The 21,957-nt window shown below is 31.0% G+C and overlaps 1 protein-coding gene across 1 annotated transcript in view; it reads left to right on the top strand.

The window, feature by feature from the left end:
* Window positions 1–7,499: 7,499 nt before the first annotated feature.
* LOC115877173 overlaps window positions 7,500–21,957 on the top strand; it is a 128,967-nt gene continuing 114,509 nt past the window's right edge. The window contains exon 1 of the mRNA XM_030893333.1: window positions 7,500–7,532. The gene's annotated coding sequence lies outside the window, so the exon portion shown is untranslated. The remainder of the gene's footprint in view (window positions 7,533–21,957) is intronic.

Below are 21,957 nucleotides of genomic sequence, written 5' to 3'. Positions count from 1 at the left end.
CCGGCAGAGAAAGTACCAAGCCTATATTATCAGTCACGGCGTGCTAATAAAAATTATATTTTAATGACAAAAAAAATAAATAGTGAAATCAACGAAGACTGATATAAAATATTTTTGAGAAGCTCATGGTATTTAGTGAGCCAGATCCGAGGCCAGATCATATAATTTATAAATATACAGGGTGATTTAAGAAAACATAACTCTAGTTCATATCTTCAGAAATATTCTTTTCGTAAAATAACAGACTATGCCACTTTATTTTACGTAAATAGTTTTACAGAACTAAAAACAAACAATTTTCACCTTCTCGATACCTTTTAGAATAACAGAGATGAGCTCAGTAACGAAGAGGGCTATGAAAATTTTGTTTATAGCAACTTTGATTGACAAAAAGTGGGACAGCTTTGTACAAACCGTATCCTTCTATCTTCACTAGTAACAGAAAACCGTAAAATTTCAACCAAAATAGGACACTCTGTACTTAGTAGCTATTCCCACTTTATTTTTAATTTTTTTAACAGTTGTTAATTGGTACTTATATTAATATAACTATGAAAATATAACAGGTAGTGATTATTTGACTAACTCCGGCAAGTGAAGTCGAAGCCACGGTCGAGAGCAGAATCTAATAAAACTATACTTGTTCAATTATGAATAAAAATAATTGGATATAGTAGGTATGTACCGGGTGGCCAACTCAGAATGGACGCCGGCTGTATCTCAGAAACTACTTATCGTATAACTATGGAAAAAAAATTCTAATAAATAAATCGACCAAGAGAAATCGCTGGAAATTATTTTCAAGTTCGAAAAATAGCCGCTAGGGGCGTTTGTCTTATAGCCAATTAGAAAACAGGGTTTTTCTCAAAAATATGCAGGTGAACAGGTATTTTAAATATTACTATTGTAATCATCGAAAAATTTGTAATTTTTTTGATATAGAATATTTTGCTATCACAAAATAAAGTGGTGGGGGAAGGTTAAACTTGCTTTTATTAAAAATAAGGATAACTCTGGTTTGGGTTAGCCGATTTAAACAAACTAGGGCTCGTTTAAAAGAGCTTTTCTTCCTTAATGATCTCCAATATAAATTTTGTTTCCATAATTCTTTTCGTGGTAGCTAGAGGGCGCTGTTTGACATCATAACAGATGTTGCGCTTTTGCATAAAAAAATTTCTCCTATTTAGGAGGCTATATTTCTTTATGCAAATTCTTTTTAAAATTGTATAATATAAAAAAATATTAATATATAAAATATATCTACTATTAAGTTAAGCAAAAATTCGAAGCGCAATTTGGAATAGAGCGAACTTTCTTCAAGGGACATCATATAAAATTATAATAACTTCTATTATTATGGCACAAAGTTATTAGCGATATAACGTTGCTCTTTATAGACAAAGAGTATATAATATCCACTACGTATATTACTAAATATCCTGATATTGAAAATTCCTGTTGCAATATCCGACCCAAGTATTAATTTTATTAAAACCGTTGATATTAACCAAATAATTATTAAATTTTTACTGTCATTAAAATTGTTAGGTACATTAAAGCATATCACACAGTAATAGTGTTTACTATACATAATATATGATATACCATATGATTGAATAAAAACGTCGTCAGCGATGGCTATGAAATGAAGATCGCTGTCATTTTATATGTAAAATTATATGGGAAATGTCATCGATCGTCATTTCATAGCCAACTGGACGCCGTTTTTTTTCGATCTTACGGTACTTGAACACTTACTATATTATACAATAAGAAATATAACCAAATTTAGTTATTAGAAATATATCAATTAAAACTTAAGTCCTGTTATTTTACTTTGAAAAAAAAAATATTTTTTGTTAAAATTTTGAGTATATGCTTAATTCTAGGGTCAGCCATTTATTAAAATCGCACTGATTATCAGGAAATTAATAATAATTAATAGATTTTGTAGGAAATATATTGAATAAATTTTATACTAAAAATAAACTTTACGAATCGAGTTTCTGCATTTTTCTTCAGGATAAGAGAAATAAAACTGCAATACATAGATATCTATAAAACGATTAACATCTCGGAGCTTTTAAATCATTTAAAGACAGTTTTTCCAACGAAGACGATAACGCTAAACTTTAAATATTATTGAGATTTGTCGAACGAGCCAGGGAAATTTTACAGACGTACTAGAAAATACATATTTTTTTTTTCAAATGTTTCAAAAGTATTAACTTTTACGACGTGATTGACGATAAAAGTAAAGCACTTTTACCGCCTAAGCACAAAAGCACAAATATAATATTATTACCGACATTAACTGTCAAATTCAACGAGCGTAACCATGGTTTCTCGATATATAATTACTTACAAGGTATTACTTTTTATATTACTTTCGACGTCTGAAATGATTTGAAATTGTTTAAAAATATTATTTGAGACGTTTGAAAAAAATAGCATGTTCTATTCGGTGTAAAAATGTACTTTTTGTTGCGAGGTTGTACTCCGTTTCACGTTACAGTAGAATATGTAGAGTCTGTAGGACCTGTAGAATCTGTATATCTATAAAATAATTATTTTTTGTAAACATCGCTCCGTTAATCCAACGGAGATTAACTTTTCAGTGGTATTTGACTAATAAAACAAATTTGCCTAACTGACAAAAAAGTGTTTAACGTTTCGGGAAGTATATCTCTTCTCGTCGTCGGAAGCAAAAAAACACAAAGAACAAAAAGAAAAACTCCTGTGTTCTTTGTGTTTTTTTGCTTCCGACGATGAGGAGAGAAATACTTCCCGAAATGTTAAGCACTTTTTTGTCCGTTAAGAAAATTTGTTTTTTTTCAAACGTTACAAAAGTATTAATATTTGCGACGTGATTGACAATAAATAAAACAGTCATTTTAACGCCTAGGCATAAAAGTAAAGCACTTTTACGCCTAAGCATAAAAGTACGAAAATATATTATTAAACTGACATCAAGTGTCAAATTCAACAAGGGTAACCATAGTTTCCCGATATATAATTACATACAAGGTATGACTTTTAAATCTTTTTATATTCTTTCGAATGTTTGAAATTGTTTAAAAAATTATTTGTGGCGTTTGAAAAAAATAGCATGTTCTATTCGGAGTAAAAATTACTTTTTGTGCCTCGACTGTATGTCAAATGTACAGCCTCGCCACAAAAAGTCCCATTTTTACTGCTAATAAAACAATATACTATTTATTAGTCAAACATCGCTGACAAGTTGGTCTCCGTTGGATTAGCGCAGCGGTGTTTACAAAAAATAACTATATATTTTATTTTGTACAGTCACCACCCCGTCCACACAAGGCCATTGAAACTTTTCCAATATGGCGGAAATAGAAGTGCTGTATTTGGCGCGTATTTCCAAGTAGACGTGAGAGTTAGATTACGTAATATTTCACTAATTTTTTAATATACAGGGAGTCTAAAGTTCTCCACATAAGTATGGCATTTTTTGTATTATTACTTTTATGAAAACATCAGTTAGTTACTTTTTATAAAAAGATCTGCTTTCTCAGAAAATAGGTACTGTTAAAATATTCAAACTTGAGGTAGCATATATAGGGTGTTCAAAATCATCGGAAAAAGAAATCACCAGAAATATATGACAGAAAATAGCAATATAAACTAAATATTCATTTGCAAACACTTACCTACCATAGTTTATAATTTACTGAACGTTTGATAAATATATACTATTATGGACAGTATAGGAAGTTACTTGTCTTAGTAAAAGCTTTGGTAAATGCCCTTGGAATTATAAACTACACTGGCTTAGATCAAAAATATGGAATATTTTTTCTATGTTTTGCAGCATTACACAAATGGGTAATAAATTTAAACTATAATAGGTGAGGATAACTAAAAAATATAATATGTGTTTCAAGATCTTATATAGAAAAAAAACTAAAACCTTTTTGGGGGTTCGTAAGTAAAACTTACGCTTGGCTTAGTTTTCTTTACTCTTTCCCTTTACATAGATTAGAACTTTCTTGAATAGATGAATCCACCACAGAGGTATTCTCGTAGTACTTAAATAATATCCTTTTTTATAACTTAAGGTATGTTGATATTTTCTTGGTTTTGCATTGTTACCTATTCAATTTTAATGTAAAAATGACGCAGTTTTTCTTAAAAACCTTGCTGGACTAAAATTGTTCAAATTAAGCACGTGTATTCAGCATACGCAGACCTTTAAAAAAACATTTTACGACTTGGATTAATATTGGACAGTTCAAAATTTGTATAGGATTTTCGATGTTTCCAACGACGATGCACCACCCGGTATACTATTTTTACACATTTTCACCAAATTTAAATAACTATGATATATTTTTGAAATCAGAAAAAAAACGTGCATGATATTTCTCATTTTATGTCAACTTTGTTGTACAAAACTTGTATTAATTGATAAAATAGCTATATTTGCCAACTACTAAAGTTTATTAAATACGAGAGGTTAAATTATACAATACTTTTCTACGAATTAAACTTCATTTATTAAATTAACCTGTTCGACAGTGAATTTTCATGCATAAGTTCTGGTTCCACAACAAAAGAATGCATAAACATAGCGTTAATTACTTACACCTCCAGCAGCCTTAACTTTTCTATAACCCGAATCTAGGTTTATTATATAGGGGAGGTTACTGCCACCCCGCCTTCGCTAGTATACAGAGTGATCCAGGTTTTCGAAAAAGCTCTATATTAGGTTTTTGGTTTGTGATGTTTATTTCAATTTTTTTGCATAATATGGGGCCAATGGTAACGCACATTTTGAAAAGATTTTTGTCAACTGCAGGGTTATTCAACCATATTTTCAAACTAAAGTTGCATATTTTAAAATAGAATACTGTATATTTTCTAGCTTAGAGGAAATAATGCCATTAAATATCCATTCCAAAAATACCATAGTTTTTTTGCCGAGTGGTTTTTCAAATATAACCGTTCTTATTAAATTTACTGCTTATTTAAAGCTCTCTCAAAATTCTAAATTTGAAGTACTTTGTATTATACAGTATTTATTTATACAATGCTGTATAATAGTGTTTTCTTCAAAGTTCAGTGTACCAATAAATTTTGCAATCTTGTTTTTATATACAGGTTGTTAATTTGTTTATTACTCGCGGCAACAGCTTTATGGTTGAAATATGGCAACCTCGGCCCGCTCGTCGATAGGGACGAGTCGGCAGAAAACCCTATAAGTACATGCGTTCTCAATAGGCAGTGTTGCCATTCGGTTTCCCTATAAGTAACTGTCCAGTTAACAACCTGTATACAGTGTGGGCTTTCTATTACATATATAATAATAAATATTTTTTACGTTTATTTACCCTAACCTTAATTATATTTAAAGGTAGCCTCATCGGAAAATAAGATTTTAGTTAAATTCTTTCTAATAAAAAAATATCAGCTGCTCGAATACAATAAATCATATTTATTAATTCGTCATGTAAAAAATTGATTATTGGGTTAATTAAAAAGCTGTTCTACTTTGCTGTAGATAGGTATGACATTTATAATAATAAACGCCTTCTGTTGAAAGAGCGGAAGCCAAATCTTGTCTCATATTTTCAAAAGAGCACATTTTCTTGTTAAATATAGATTTTAGGTATTGGAAGTGCTTAGTAACACAAAAATATTAAACAAGACTTCGTTCGATTATAATACGAAATACAGAGTGACCCATTTAAAATATTGGAGAAAAATAAAATATTTAGTTTTAACCCATCCTGTGTATATTAAACAAGATTGCAAAAATTGATAGGTTGAGGATTCGCAGAACCTTAAGAGCATTCTGGAAATTAAAAGACAGGGTTTTCTACAATCATGACTTGAGCACAAAAACGAAACTTGCAGTGTACCGAGCAATAATAATCCCCACCATGTTATATGGAAGCGAAACCTGGGGCGCTATTCTGTACAATCGTCGGTATCGGCAAGTTACCGACAGCTATCGGTACGTACGGCCAATGAGCGTCGTGTTGATTGTTGTTGTCATAGTTTTAGCTGTCGTTAATAAGACATATAGCAAATTTGTACCGACGACTCTCGGTATCTCTACCGTGAGGTTAACAAGGGCACGGCACATATCACAAATTTGCGATATCTGCCATAGGACCGATCGGTAACTATGACAACAACAATTAACACATTTTTACTGTATACAAATACGTATCGAGAGCTGTCGGTAACTTACTGATACCGACGATTGTACAGAATAGCGCCCCTGGGCGCTATTCTGTAAAACCGACGAAAAAAAAGACGAAAATCGGTATCTCTACCATGCCCTTGTCAACCTCACGGTAGAGATACCGAGAGTCGTCGGTACAAATTTGCGATATCTGTCATAGGGCCGATCGGTAACTATGACAACAACAATCAACACGACGCTCATTGGCCGTACGTACCGATAGCTGTCGGTAACTTGCCGATACCGACGATAGTACAGAATAGCGCCCCTGTGGGTGCCGTACCGCCGACACATGAACGCATTAAACAAGTTGCAACAGAGGCACCTTAGACAACTCTTTAGAATGAAATAGTTCCACCATGTCTCAAACGTATCGATCCTTGAAAAAGCTATCTTCGAGAGCGTTGAAGTCATGATTACAAAATCCCGCTTAAGATGGGCTGGTTACGTATACAGAATGCAAGAAAACCGCCTACCAAAATATCAGCTATACGGTGAGCTTGTAGATGATAAGAAAAAACCAGGTGGACAACTCAACAGGTACAAGAATATTTTCCACGAAAACCTAAAGGGGATAAACATGCAGAATGAGTGGGAAGAAGCAGCGCACAATAGAATGCAATGGAGAAGAATTGTAAACTCAGTTAACAGCGACAACCAAAAAGAAAAGAGGCAACAAAGCAATGATATTTTTGAATGTCCGGAGTGCGGAAGAGAGATAAAATCGCGTATCGAGCTTTTTAGTCACAGAACAGCTCATGAAAGAAAACGTCTTCTGATGCGTGTCAAATACTCGTCAGCGAGTAATGGCATCAGTATTTATGTATAAATATTGATAGGCTGAATTTTAAAGAAGACACTATTATATAGTACCCCCGGCTGAAAAATGTTAAATTCTTGAGATAGCTTCAAATAAAGAGTAATTTTAGTTTAAAAACGGTTATATTTCAAAAATTACATTATGGTATTTTTGAAATAGAAATTTAATGGCAAATACACTGAGCTAAAAATATATATAGTACTCTATTTAAAAATTGACAAAAATATTTTCAAAATGTGCGTTACCATTGCCCCTACATTACGAAAAAAAATTGAAATGAAAATCACAAACCAATATCCTGTATAATATAGAGCTTTTTTGGAAACCTAGGTCACCCTGTATGTTATTGAGGTAAGGACGTCTTCACGCAACTTCTTCACTGGTAGAAGGCGCAGAACGCATGCGTGTACTTCCTCCCGTTGGCGGCCAGCCCAAAACTTCGAAAGTTGCGAGCGCGTCCAACAGTTTGTCGTAGAGTTGCCGTCTACTTGCGAAGAGGTAAGTTTGGAATTGTCGATCTTGTGTGTAAAATAATTTAACACCATGTATTACATTTTTTTTGATACTAGATTTTTAAATTTTTCATAGCATGCAAATAAAAAAATATTTAAAAATAAAATTACAGAATTTATAATACTATCAAAAACATAGAATATAAAAAATGCACCGCAATTCTTCCACTACAAAAAGTTGTAAGATCTCATGTAAAACCAAGTCAGTTTATTTTATTTAGTTTCTATTGACGCTCTTATTCAAGAATTTTGTTCTAAATTGTTAGTATCAATATTAGACATCTTTAATTCTGTAAGAATTATAATGACTTGGCAATTGCACGATTTAATTGTGATTCTATTAGTTAAAAAACTTTATTAAGTGCACTCTTTAGATCGAAATGGTAGATTATTCTTTTTAATTATGGTGCCTTGCTATTGCCAAGTTATTATAATCATTACAAAAATAAAGATGCTTTTTTAATATTGATACTAACAATTTATTACAAAATTCTTGAATAGGTGCTTGAATAGAAATTAAATAAAATAAACTGACTTGGTTTTAGATGAGATCTCAGAACTTTTTGTAGTGGAAGAACTCCATTGCGAGACTTGGCATTTTTTTACATTCTATGTTTTTGATAGGATCCCATTTCTTTTTGTATGTCATCCTCTTATTTTTTCTTGGGTAATACAGGGTGAGTCTTAAATAAGTGCAAATATTTTCAGGGGTGGTATATTTCGACCCCAGGAACATGTCTATGAGGTTTTTTTGCAAATAAAATATGTTGAAAATCGTGCATTTTCTTTTAAATTTCCCTGTATATTTTTGCGAAACTTTTTAGAACTGCCTGTTCACCGCAAATTTTCCCACGGTATAATTTCTTAATCTCTGATATTACCATAGTTACGGCTTTACTCTATGGTTACGGCACTAAAAGGGATGCAATTACAGAAAAAATCCGGTGGCTGTAAAAATTTTTCAAAAAAAAACATTTTTTTTTAAATTTTCAAACTTAAATAACTCGATTATTTTGGACTTATCTGAAAAATGGTAAAGGGAAAATATGTTTCTTTTATCGAGATCTACTAGCCCCGAAATTATTTGCATTTATTTAAGACTCACCCTGTATATTTTTCAAAATAATATTTATAAAACATAAAGTTTGACTAGCGATAATTCATAAACTTTGAATTATTGTTTTTACATTTATATATAAATAAAATCAGACAATATTAAATCGATCAACTCTAGTTTTCTAACTTTTTGCCGACTGAAAAATCAGTTACCGGTAACGGCTAGACACCTAACTTTAAATCCATACGGATATTTTGAGATTTTTTCAGATTTCTGTTAATCATTAAATCATAATATATTGTATTTAAATTATCTGGGGCTGATGAATAGATAACACAACATTAGGAGCATTATAACGCATTATTTATTTATTACAAATTATTTCCTAAGTTTTCATTTAAAGTTACTTAACAAAAGGCGGTAACAAGAGAGTAACAGGAAAAGCATTCACCCATATTGAAAAAGTGGAAAAATTGCAGATAATCTGCTTCTATAGTAATAATTCTCCCATAAAATTTAATTATTCTACGGCTTTTAATTTTTAATAACTTAAAAATATTATTTTTGTCAAGTTATTATAATTATTACAGAAATATTGAGATGTCTAATATTGATACTAGCAATTTATAATAAACTTGCTGAATAGGCGCTTTGATAGAAACTAAATAATGTTATAAACTGACAACTTTTTGTAATGAAAGAATTGGGTTGCGCAACTTAGCATTTTTTATATTCTATATTTTTGATAGAATATTATTTATTTATATATACAGAATTAGTCTTCTGTGCGTAAGGTGCGTTCACACCGGATGCGCCGCTCCGTGCAAATCATTTTTTTAACATATACTTTTGTGCGCGCTAAAAAAATACACTTTAAAAGTACACGTTAAAAAAACGATTTGCGCGGCGCGGAGCGTGCAATGTTTTTTTGCAAATGCAAATATTTTCAGGATTGGTAGATCTCGATAAAAGAAACATTATTTTCTCTTTACCGTTTTTCAAATAAATCCAAAATAACTGAGTTATTTTACTTTGAAGATTTCCAAAAAAGATGATTTTTTGCTAAACAACTAAAAAAATTTTGCAAATTTTTTTTCAGAAAATCCCAAATTTTCAAAATTTTTTTTTCGCGAAAAAACCTCGTTACCGCGTTTTTGGTGTCGAAATATAGTACCCCTAAAATATTTGCACTTATTTAAGACTCACCCTGTATATAGGATAATATATTATTATGAAGAATATTTTAATTTTAATAATATAAAAGATTGTTAGTAAAAGTTTCGAATCAAAAATGACAAAAATAAACACACTTAAATATTTGCCTATTTATATTGCATTTATTCAAAAGCTCCAAATAATCTGCTGACAAAATTGTTTTATAAATATATTCCGGGAGAAGACATATATATGTGAAGTTTAGCAAGAAAACATAAAATAAAAGCGACAAATTGCACCATATAATCCTAACATTGCTACAACTATCTAGGGAAATTTAGACATACTATTTGTTGCATCATTTTGACAATCGTGTACTTAAGTGAGATATATTTATATCATTTAGTTTAGACAATTTCGAAATAATAGATTTTATAAAAAAATAATATACAATACAAATCAAATAGAGAACGAATTTATATAGGATGTTTCAAAAAACATGTGCCATCTCTCGTGGGGAGATTCTTCACGTAAAGATTGCTAGATTAATGCTAAAAAAGTGTCGATAAATTCATCAGGGTTATGGCATATGGGTTATCATTGAAATATTTTTTATTAAAAATCTGGGGCTATCAGGTTTTTCCCCTATACCCTTCATATATTATTAACAAGAATGTTGTTTTCCATATATAAAATAAAAATCTACTTTTTATTTTTTTTTCCTAATTTTTGAACCAATTTTTGGGAACGGTACATAATCCAAAAAATCTATCCATTCTGAAAAATATTTAATTATCGTCTATACACATATCTTCCTCAATTAACTTCTAATGCTAGAAGAATACAATCGCCGCGCCGCCGCCGGGGCGACCCGAGGCACGACAAAAATTAACGATTTGTACATTATTATTGGTTAAGACTGTCCTTTTTTGTCGCGCCTCGGGTTGCCTCGGCGAGTGTGTACTTCCAGCATGTCAGTACTGATATAGCATTGATAAAATTTGAAAACGGTTAAACTTAATATTTAAAATAAAAAAAATAATCGATTTTTATCTGCATATATACTTATCGATTTTGCTGCCTCAACAGCCTTATCCTTTATGCTGGAAGTACACACTCGCCGAGGCGACCCGAGGCGCTTCCAGCATAACTACTTTCAAAAGCAAAATATTATGCGTAGAAACATCGTTTTCTTCTACCCAGTATAGCTATTTATGTAACTAGTACCTAAAATGATGTTTTTTAGGACGAATCATTACTGTTTGCGGACGAGGCGTTAGCCGAGTCCGAAATAGTAGATGAGTCCTAAAAAACATAATTTAGGTACGTGTTACATACACTATTTTGTCATACGCTTTTTTACAGTTTTTAGAACGCATATTTGCAAATTTTCCATATTTGAAATTATAATGTTTGAAAAAGTTGGCTTATAAATTCATATCTTAGTAACGAGTTTGTTTATTTCATCGCATTTTGACATGTCATTCGAAATTTGTCACAAAATCACACAAATTCATCAACAATTTTAAAATGTTCCAAAATCCCGAACATATTGCTAATAAGGCCAAAGAAATCGTGTTGGATTTACTTCCTGTGAAGTCTCGTGCCATTTACCAGAAAGAATATGATGTTTTTTAATGAATGGAAAGACAAAAATGGCGTATTCGTTGTAAATGAAGATGTATTGCTAAATTATTTCCACGAAAAAGTAAGTACCTAGGTACCTATTTAAAAGAGGCTTTTAAATTAAAATATTCTTAAATTACAGTCACAAACATTCAAACCATCGTCAATTTGGTCGAAATATTCCATGCTGAGAGCAGTGTTAAGTGTTAAAGAAGATATTTATATTGACAAATTTCCAAAACTTATTGCTTTTGAAGAAGAGAATTCGGTTGGTTACGAGCCTAAAAAGTCTAAGGTTTGTCCATAAAAGAGATCGGTGATTTTTTGGCCACGGCTAGTGATGAAACTTATTTACTTACTAAGGTAAGTTTGCGATAATGATTTTAAAATATATAGATGGTTTCTTATTCCATTGTATTTGATTTTTAGGTAGCTCTTGTCATTGGCCTTTGTGAGCATGTAGAAGAGAAGAATTGTACTCTCTACGAGTGCAAGACATCATAGAAAAAGACAACAGCTGCCTTTTAGTTACCCTTGCGGATACAAAAACTAATATCAAAAGAGTGTTTCCGGTGGTGAACGAAGGGAACGTTGTCAATCCAGTTGAGTTGTATAGAAAATATGCTTGTCTTAGGCCAAAAAATGTACCACATGATTATGTCTTCATCTCTTATCGTAAAGGAAAATGCACCGTGCAACGAGTCGGCATTCATTCATTTGGGAAGATGCCATCGATTGTAGCAGCATTTTTAAAGTTGTCGAACCCAAACGAATATACAGGTCATTGTTTCCGACGTAGTTCTGCTACTCTTGCTGCAGATGCAGATGTGGATTTTACATCGCTGAAACGCCTAGGAGGTTGGAGGTAAAAATTTTAATATTTTCCGATCTTGTTCTAAACAACAATAATTATTTAGGTCGTCCACAGTGGCCGAAGGTTACATAGAAGAATCTATTGAGAAAAAGAAGAAAGTTTGCAAACTGCTAATGGGGGAAAAGAAAATCGCGACCACTTCCACGGATGTATTACCAAGTACATCATCGTTCGCATTTACTCCACCTCATCAGAAAGTAAATTTACCTGCCAATGGAGGAGTCGTTTCGATTGCAGATGCAAGTTTTCAAAATGCACAAAATTGTTCATTTCATTTTTATTTTTCCAAATAACTTAGCTTTTGATATTGTTAGTATTTAATAATTTAAAAATCAAATACAATGGAATAAGAAACCATCTATATATTTTAAAAATCATTATCGCAAACTTACCTTAGTAAGTAAATAAGTTTCATCACTAGCCGTGGCCAAAAAATCACCGATCTCTTTTATGGACAAAACCTTAGACTTTTTAGGCTCGTAACCAACCGAATTCCTCTTCAAAAAAGCAATAAGTTTTGGAAATTTGTCAATATAAATATCTTCTTTAACACTTAACACTGCTCTCAGCATGGAATATTTCGACCAAATTGACGATGGTTTGAATGTTTGTGACTGTAATTTAAGAATATTTTAATTTAAAAGCCTCTTTTAAATAGGTACCTAGGTACTTACTTTAAACAAATAACTTAGCTTTTGATATTGTTAGTATTTAATAATTTAATTATAAATATATGTATAATTTTATGTGATTTTGTGACAAATTTCGAATGACAAAATAAAACAACCAAATAACGAATTTAGACATTTTAGTCCATAAAGGTTGCCATGACGACCTTTACGGCCTAGGCCGAAAAAGAAACATTTTACGGACTGAAATGAGTCCGTAAAATAGCTGTTTTTGGGAGCGTATGACAAAAAATACTTTTTGATAGATTTTAAATTTTATTTATTTACTAGCGTGTACCAGCGACTTCGTTCGCGTCGAATTAATCATTTGTAATGGTGAGGATAAAGCAAAGCAAGAATTTCCATTAACATACAAACTGGATAAAAATTTTCTCACATTTATGTCAGCATGAGAAAAAACAATATGGCGATATTATTATATAACTTGGTAATATTTGAGGGGTAGTTTCATCTCGTTAGAATTTGACTTTCGAAAAATCCGTTTGCCAAAAATAAGCTTTTTACGTCAAGCAATTTAAGCAGAATCGTGGTTAAGAAATTACCCAACTCTTTGGAACACCCTGTATGATTTTTTAAAAAATTTCAAAATATGTAGAAAAACCAAATAAATTATGCTTGTCCAAGCGTTTTCCCGAAAGACTAACCTTTTTTTAAATAACAAATATTGTAATATTTGAGGGGCGTTTTCACCCTCTTGGAATTTGAGATTCGAGAAACCCCTCCTTATCGAACCTCTACATCCCACAGTTAATCCGTTTGCCAAAAATCAGCTTTAAACGTCAAGCAGTTTAAGCAGAATCGTGATTACTCAATGGTCATATTTTATGAAACACCCTGTATAAATTTATAAAAAATTTTAAAATATGTAAAACAACAAAATAAAATATACGTGTTTAAGAGTTTTTGCGAAAAACTCACCGGTTTTTAAATAAAAAATATTTTAATATTTGAGGGATAGTTTCACCCCCTTAGAATTCGAGTTTCGAAAGATCCCTTCTTATCGAACCAAACCAAATCACACCCTAAATTCAATCCGTTTTCCAAAAATCAGCTTTTTACGTCAAGCGCTTTAAGCAGCATCGTGATTAATCAATGGCCAGATTTTGCGAAACACCCTAAACATTTTTAAAAAATCTGAAAATATGTAAAAAAACGAAATAAAATATTCGTGTTAAGCGTTTTTCGGAAACTTGACCGTTTTTTAAATAATAATTGAGGGGTGGTTTCACCCTCTTGGAACTGGAATTTCGAAAAATTTCTTCTTATCGAGCCTCTACACCCTAGAATTGACCTGTATGCTAAAATTGAGCTTCTTACGTTGAGTGGTTTGAGCAGGATCGTGATTAATCAGTATGTCAGTCACTTAAGGATTTTATATATTAGTATAGATTTAAAGATTACAGCATTGCTAAGATTCATTTTCAGCACATTGTTATCCTCTGTTTCACTTAAGTCATTATAATATAGTTATAGTTATTATTAATTTTTTCAAATTTAGCGTGATGATTATTGAAACTTGCAATTGACTGTTAATTGATTGCATTTACCTGAAAGTGGTTGGTTTCGAAAAGAAATAGTTCATAATATAATATATAGTCGGGAAGAGAATTTCAATTTTTATATAAACAGGTGACCGACCAATTATATGAGGTTCTATTTAATATTTTCCTCTCAGATTAAACTGAAAGATATTATTTCTTTTAAATAAGAAATTGCGAGTTTTTATAAACAATATTTTTAACGCAAGTTATCAATTATTCGATAAAAAGCAATGCAACAGCGGTCTGTGGCCTGTGCAAATATTTTGTATCACCCTGTATATGTTCTTTTATGTTACGTAAGAGATACGTTGTAGTCGAGGTCTTATCTGAAGATCGAACGGTAAAAAGTAGGTGCGATATCAGATTGTGAAAGAATATCCGCAAATAGAAATGTCTTTTACCGAGAAAAGCGTTGGCGACAATAGACAAGATTTATTTTTAATTTAAATTTATCTCGAATGCAGCTAAAAGAAAAAGTATATTATATATTTCGGTGTTATCTCCGTAACTATACAGGGTACGAGCAATCCTTGAAAATTTTAAAACTTTTTTGATAGCATGTTGGCGAACATCCCAAAGCGCAACTTTGCCCCAATTTACCAATATTCGTATCTATTACGGTTTCCGAGATACCAATGCTCGTACCCCGAATTTGTAGCACCCTGTATACGTGCAATGTTAACAATTTACAAAGTAAAATGACATATCTAATGACAGTGACAAAAGTTGAGTTGTTGTTGTTGAATGTTGTTAACAGTTGAGTTGTTGAATGTTATAGCACCCAACAACCATGTAATTACGCTGTCCTTTACGTATTATTTTTTACGTTAATTTTTATTACCCGAAATAGCGTTACGTCACACAAACCTCGTAACTGAGTGTTAAAAAAATTACCAATTGTCATTCCCCAGCCGTCTTTGACGCCATGTTTTTCGATCATACGGTATTATCCATTAGAAATATTATAGGAACTTCAAGTACTTCATAATTAATTCGTACCTATATACATGGTGGTCCGAACTGTATTCCGGAAACTTCGGTAGCATATTCTAAAAGTAAAAAACTTCGTATAAATGTATGTCCTAAAATGCTTAGTTTCGGAGATACAGGGTGTTGAAGTTTCATATTTATTTCGATTTTTTCCAAATAATTTCTGAAGTAACGTCAATATTTAGATAAAAATTGGTGTCTGGGAGTTTTTTGACATGAAAAATTTGATTTTGATGTCAATATGACTCCTATTTGTAGGGGGCACCCCTTACATGTGTTTTAACTGTTTTGAAGAGTAATAACTTTTCGTCTGTAGGTACCTGTATAAAACTACTGAGTGAAAAAATATACATTTCCGTAATTTGTTACCTAAAAAATGTCTCTTGGTAAAAATCAGCAACCGTTCTCAAGATATTTAGAATGGAAATAGTTAATACATGTCATTATTGACAAAAAATAAACATGTTGAGTAGATAGTTATTTGACTGAAATGATTAATTTGGGAATTTTTTATTTTTTTTTAATTAATCATAAATTTTTCTTCGAAAAAATGATGTTTTTGTTGAACTTTTGACACAAAAGCATTTCAAATTTATGATTTCAGTCTAATAACTATTTAGTCAACATGTTTAATTTATGCCAATGATGAGAGGTAAAGAAAATTTTGATTCCAAATATCTCGAGAACCATTACTCCTAGTGATTTTTACCATGAGACCTTTTTCACGTAAAAAAACGCAGTGAATGTATATTTTTTAACTCAGCAGTTTTATACAGGTACGGACAAAAAGCTATTACTCTTCAAAACGGTTTAAACGCGTGTAGGTGGCGCCCTCTACAAGTAGGAGTGAAATTGACATCAAAATCAAAATTCTCATGTCAAAAAACTCCAAGACACCAATTTTCATCTAAATATTGACGTTACTTCAGAAATTATTTGGAAAAAATCGAAATAAAAATGAACCTTCTAGACCCTGTATCTCCGAAACTAAGCATTTTAGGACATACAATTATACGAACTTTTTTACTTATTTTTATCTACAGAATATGCTGCCAAAGTTTCCGGAATACAGTTCGGACCACCCTGTATTTCACACACACACTTCCTAATAATACATAGCACTTTTCAAATATTTCAGATACTTTATACCTGGTATACCTTATGTTGTACAGCAAAGAAACCCTCTGTATACAAAAAAATTAGATTTATTTCTTATCTTTTGAATCTAGTGGTAGTGGAGTAGTATTTGGATGAATCCAATCTTTCTAAAACTAAATAATTTCAATCAATGGCGTTTTACACTTTCGTTTATTACATTCTTGCATCAGTTGCTATTTACAGCGATATGCTGTTGAATCAAATTATTGATATTGGGTAAGGGTTGAGAGATATTGCATTTATAATATTTTCGTTCGTTGGAGGTGTGCACTGGTAATGTAAAATGGGTTTTCTAATTAATTAGTTTCCCAGCGCTTGATTTAATAGAAATGTAATTACCTTAGTTTATTATTGTCCATTTATTGCAATATTGTTAAAATGTCGCAGATATATGCTTATACCTGTTGACGCAATTATGTACAGGGTGTCCCATTTTAGTGTGTTTTATGGGGTTTTACATTTATGAGTAGAGATACAAAGATGCGGTTTTCACATCATTAAACTACTTTTTTATGGAACTAAAGATGCTACACACAGATTTATCCTGGTCCATTTGGTTTTTGAAATACGAGGGCGAATGAGAATATATGTTTGTTATCATATAACTAAAAAGGTGAAAACTGTTGCGTAGAGTTTTTTACGTGTAATCTAGTGGCGTAATTAACTTTTCGCTGTAATTTTTCAAATATGAGTCAAACTTAGTTTTTTTTTAAATGGGCCACCCTATATATTATATTTTACTTGTCTTGTTATGAGCTTTCCAAAATATATATTATACTCTATACTCATTTCCATAAATAAAGTAAAAAAATGTATTATTTAACATAAATGAAGGAAATTCAAGAGTATTATTTTGTTTAATTTAATTTAACCAGGTATTTTTTTTGTTTTCTATCGTATTATCTGAACAAACTAACAAAATCAGGTTTTGGAGGACAGACTGTCAATCAGTGTTAATAATTAATATTTTTCATGCACACATAATATTTTTGATGCCCCTGTGCAATAATTCTACACACAGAAACCAGCTTGAAATGAGCAATAATTAAATTTTGACGTCGAGTACGTTGAATAAATTATTCGGTTGTTATGATTATCTATTTTAAATTGAAAAAAAAGTCGACTATGTTATATTTTTAGAAAGCTCATAAGAAGGCAAATAAAATAAAAATGTAATATACAGGATATTCCATTTAAAAAAAAACACACACGTTTGGGTCATATTTCTAGAATGAAAGCTCCCGGTGAAAATCTAGTAACTCCACTGAATTCTACGTGAAAAACTCTACGGGAATCAGTTTTCATCTTTTCGATAAGTTATAAGATAACCGAGATACGAAGGGGGTCGACAAATGTAACATTTTCAATTTTGCCCGGTATTTCAGGAACTAAGAGGGCTAGGACAAATATGTGTGTAGCATCTTTAGTATTATAAAAAAGAAGCACAGTGATGTGAAAACCGCATCTTTGTATCTATACTCATAAACGAGAAACCTCATAAAACGTACGAAAATGGTACACCCCTGTGGCGAATCCAAATAAAAGTACTTTAAAGAATTTAAATCATCTATTTTAAAAGGTTGAAAGCTCAGGCATTAAAGCATGGCGAAATAAATCACCAGTTCTCTACAGAAGCCAATAGACTTTGAACACTGGTGCGTTTTGATAACCATGTTAGTTTCATGGACAAAAAATTAAATCGGTTGTTACTTTTTGTGTTTTAAAAGTGTTTTGGTGTATTGTGCTTTATGATTGAATATGTCTATGAATGACAGCAAAATAAAATAAATGTTGTTTTATTTTGCTGTCATTCATTTTAATTCATTAAATATAATATTTAACATTTTAAGTCAATATATTCAAATTTATATTATTATATAAATTTGTATTTGTATATAGTAAATTTCGATTAAATTTTTTTACAAATATTATTCTGAATATTGTTTTTGTATCCACAGTAGCAACGAGCCTCAGATTACTTTTAAAATGAAGTTTTGTTGAGTAAAATTTGAGGAAAAGTAGATTTTGGTACTGAATTTTGACATTTTTTTGCCGTATCCCAAGTGAAAACCTAGCTACGCCTATGCAAAAGTATATTATTCAAATGTCAATTTAAAGTTCAATAATAACATTTTTTTACATATATATTTTATTTTATTAATTTATTCTAGTCAAAATATTCAAAATGTAAAATTTTAATATAATGCTCCGTATTCAGAATATGTTGATTTTTTAGTCAAGGAATTTTGTATTCGGAGCATATTTTATTGCATTTAATAGTAGATAGAAATATGATTTAATATACATTTTGTTTATTTTATTTATTTTCAATTCAAAATATATACAGGGTGACGCACCTCATTCGCCTCGGTTGATTATACGGAAACGGGAAGATGTAGAAACAAAATGTTTTAAGGGTATATGTGGGGAGGCAATGTGCACAATTTAAAATTATTTTGAAATATACAGGATGTTTTAGAACTAAGATCCATACCAAAAAGTTATATTTTTTCTTATGGAACACACCCGGTATTTTATTTCATTTTTGGATTCATGGGCCCAAAAAAACGCATTCATTGTTTGCTGTAAAGTTCATTTCTCTACCTTTAAACTCAGCACAAGAATTAATTCTGAAAAGTTACAGGGTGTTAATAATGTGTAAATTTACAGGGTGTTACAGAAAAGTTACACTTACAGGGTGTTAAAAATCTATTCTATTGTAGGATGCAAATTTAAATATATTTAACCCTTATAATAAATACCTTTTTTGGGCCCAAGAATGCAAAAATGAAATAAAATACCGCTTGTTCCATAAGAAAAAATATAACTTTGGTATGGATCTTAGTTCTGAAATACCCTGTACATTTCAAAATAATTATAAATTGTGCACATTACCTACCCACATATACCTATAAATTGTTTTGTTTCTACATCTTTCCGTTTTCGTATAACCGAGGCGAATGAGGTCCGCCACCCTGTATATGTTAACACTTTAAAAAAATATACGTTTTTTAATATACCTAATAATAATAATAGAGGATTTGGATAATTTAATTGTTTAAGACTCACATTATACATATTATACAATACAATACGAAAAAATGGCGTCAGCGATGGCTATGAAATGAAGATCGCTGCCATTTTATATGGATTAATACAGGAAATGTCATAGATCGTCATTTTCAGGCCAACTGGACGCCAATTTTTTTTCGAGCGTACAGTATATGGTTGTGAGAATTTTATTCAGGAAACATTGGCAGCATACTCTGCAGAAAAAAGTTCGTATAAATGTATGTTTTAGTATGCTTCGTTTTGGGTATACAGGGTTTAGAAGTTTTATTTTTATTTCGGAATTAACGTCAATATTTGGATGAAAATTGGTGTTTTTTAGCATAAGAAATTTGATTTCTATAGCGTCACTTACATATTGTTTAATTACTTTGAAGAGTAATAACTTTACTTTCATACCTGTGTAAAATTACTGAGTGAAAAAATATATATTTTCGTAATTTTCTATATAAAACAGGGTTCTTGATAAAAATCGCTAGGAGTAACCGTATTTTTGAACCGAGATATTTGGAATGTAAATTATGAATACACTAGTTGAAGCTTGGCGCATCCGCCACGACATCAGGACAAAAAATACTTTTTATTTTTTGTTTAATTAAATGAAAAACAAAAAATCCGGCGACGACAGTTTTAGAAGAGCCAATTAGCTATCTTTTAGTAAAAAAAAACGTTCTAGATCAAGTCGTTACTTCAGTAGAGACGACACAGATAAACATTAGCATTTTATATATGTAGATACCATTTCTATTGGCAAACTATAAATACCTACGTTAGATAGTTACTTGACTGAAATTATAAATTTGGAACTTTTTATTTTTTTTTAAGTTAATCATAATTTTTTCCCAAGCGCATGTAATCTAGCGTCAGATTAAGTAGTTATGTAATAAATACTTCGTATTTTTGCTTACTCCGACTTACTAGATTGCCATAACGACTCACTCATGACTCACTCCTATACATGTAAACGCTGAAGCAGAGTAGAAGCCTCCCCAAATACAAAATCATAAAGATTTCTTTGCGGAAATGCATTCTCTTTTTTCCGACTTTAGAATAACTGAAATCAGTTACCTGAAAGCGTATTCCTGCTTTACATTCTAAACATTTTTTTTGTGTAGGTATGAACTTAACCTAGTAGATACTGTAATTTAGACATCAATACCGTACCGAGAAAAATCGTGAATAAACAAAAATGAACCAAAAAACCAAATCAAACCAAAATAAACCTATCTAAACGTGTATCTCCTAAACGAATCATTTTAGGCATTACTTATACGATTTGTTTTACTTATTTTTATCTGCAGAATATGCTGCCGAAGTTTTCTGAATACAATTCGGACGATCCTGTGTAGTGGAATTAATTTATGTAAAATATAGTACTTATATTTTGTTGCAGTTGAAATTACTTAGTTTAAGTTTTTATGAGGGGTAAATTGCTGACGAATTTCTGTACACTAATACGAAAGTAATGCCAAATAATTTCGTTCATTATTTGGTATTAGAATAATGCTAACATCTTGTACACCAAAATACACCAGCGGTTTAGCCCTCGGTTCTTTATTATTATTATTTTTAATTTTATACTACAGAAGAACTAGAATTATGTATAATGTATTTTGGTGTATTGTGGTGAATTAGTGTTTTATATTGCTGTTGTAACACCAAAAGTTCCAACATTTAACTGTAATATATATTTTTTTTATTTTTTTTGTATATTCGATGCAGTAGTGATTCCAAAAACTATTTTTTTTGAGCGTTGAAATATCCAGGATTTTTTCAAGACCAATTATATTCTAAAATTAATATATTATTTAATTTTATATTCATTTATTAATTAATGCATGATATCAGTTTCATCACAAATGACGAAAATGTGTAGTTATGTTTTAGTTGTAAGAGTAAGAATTTTCATACTTCCACACTTTGAGATATTTTATTACACTTCTACATCTATTTCTGTTCATATTTCGAGTACTCTATTGTTGTAAAAAATCGAAAACACGTGTAGGACTGTTGAGAAACTGCTACCGAATTAAATCTGCCAGAAGAATCAGTGAGAAGTGCTAGTGCAAGCGATTTTTATTTACGTTTTGTTTCGGCTAAAATTGGATTTCACTTGGGCGAAATGTATCTATTGTTAACAGCATTTCTTTCTATCCGCAATAGTAGTGGCATTACCGGTCACCTTATTGAGTGTGCGATTTTATGTAGTGAAGAACGAACGACATTGTAAGGAATTTTAGTAATCGCCAGTA

This window comes from Sitophilus oryzae, unplaced genomic scaffold, assembly GCF_002938485.1.
Source record: "Sitophilus oryzae breed Bouriz unplaced genomic scaffold, Soryzae_2.0 scaffold_1442_pilon_pilon, whole genome shotgun sequence".
In the NCBI taxonomy this organism is placed as follows: Eukaryota; Metazoa; Arthropoda; class Insecta; order Coleoptera; family Curculionidae; genus Sitophilus; species Sitophilus oryzae.
Note: the sequence above shows the minus strand (reverse complement) of the source record. Positions and strands in the feature narration are given on the sequence as shown.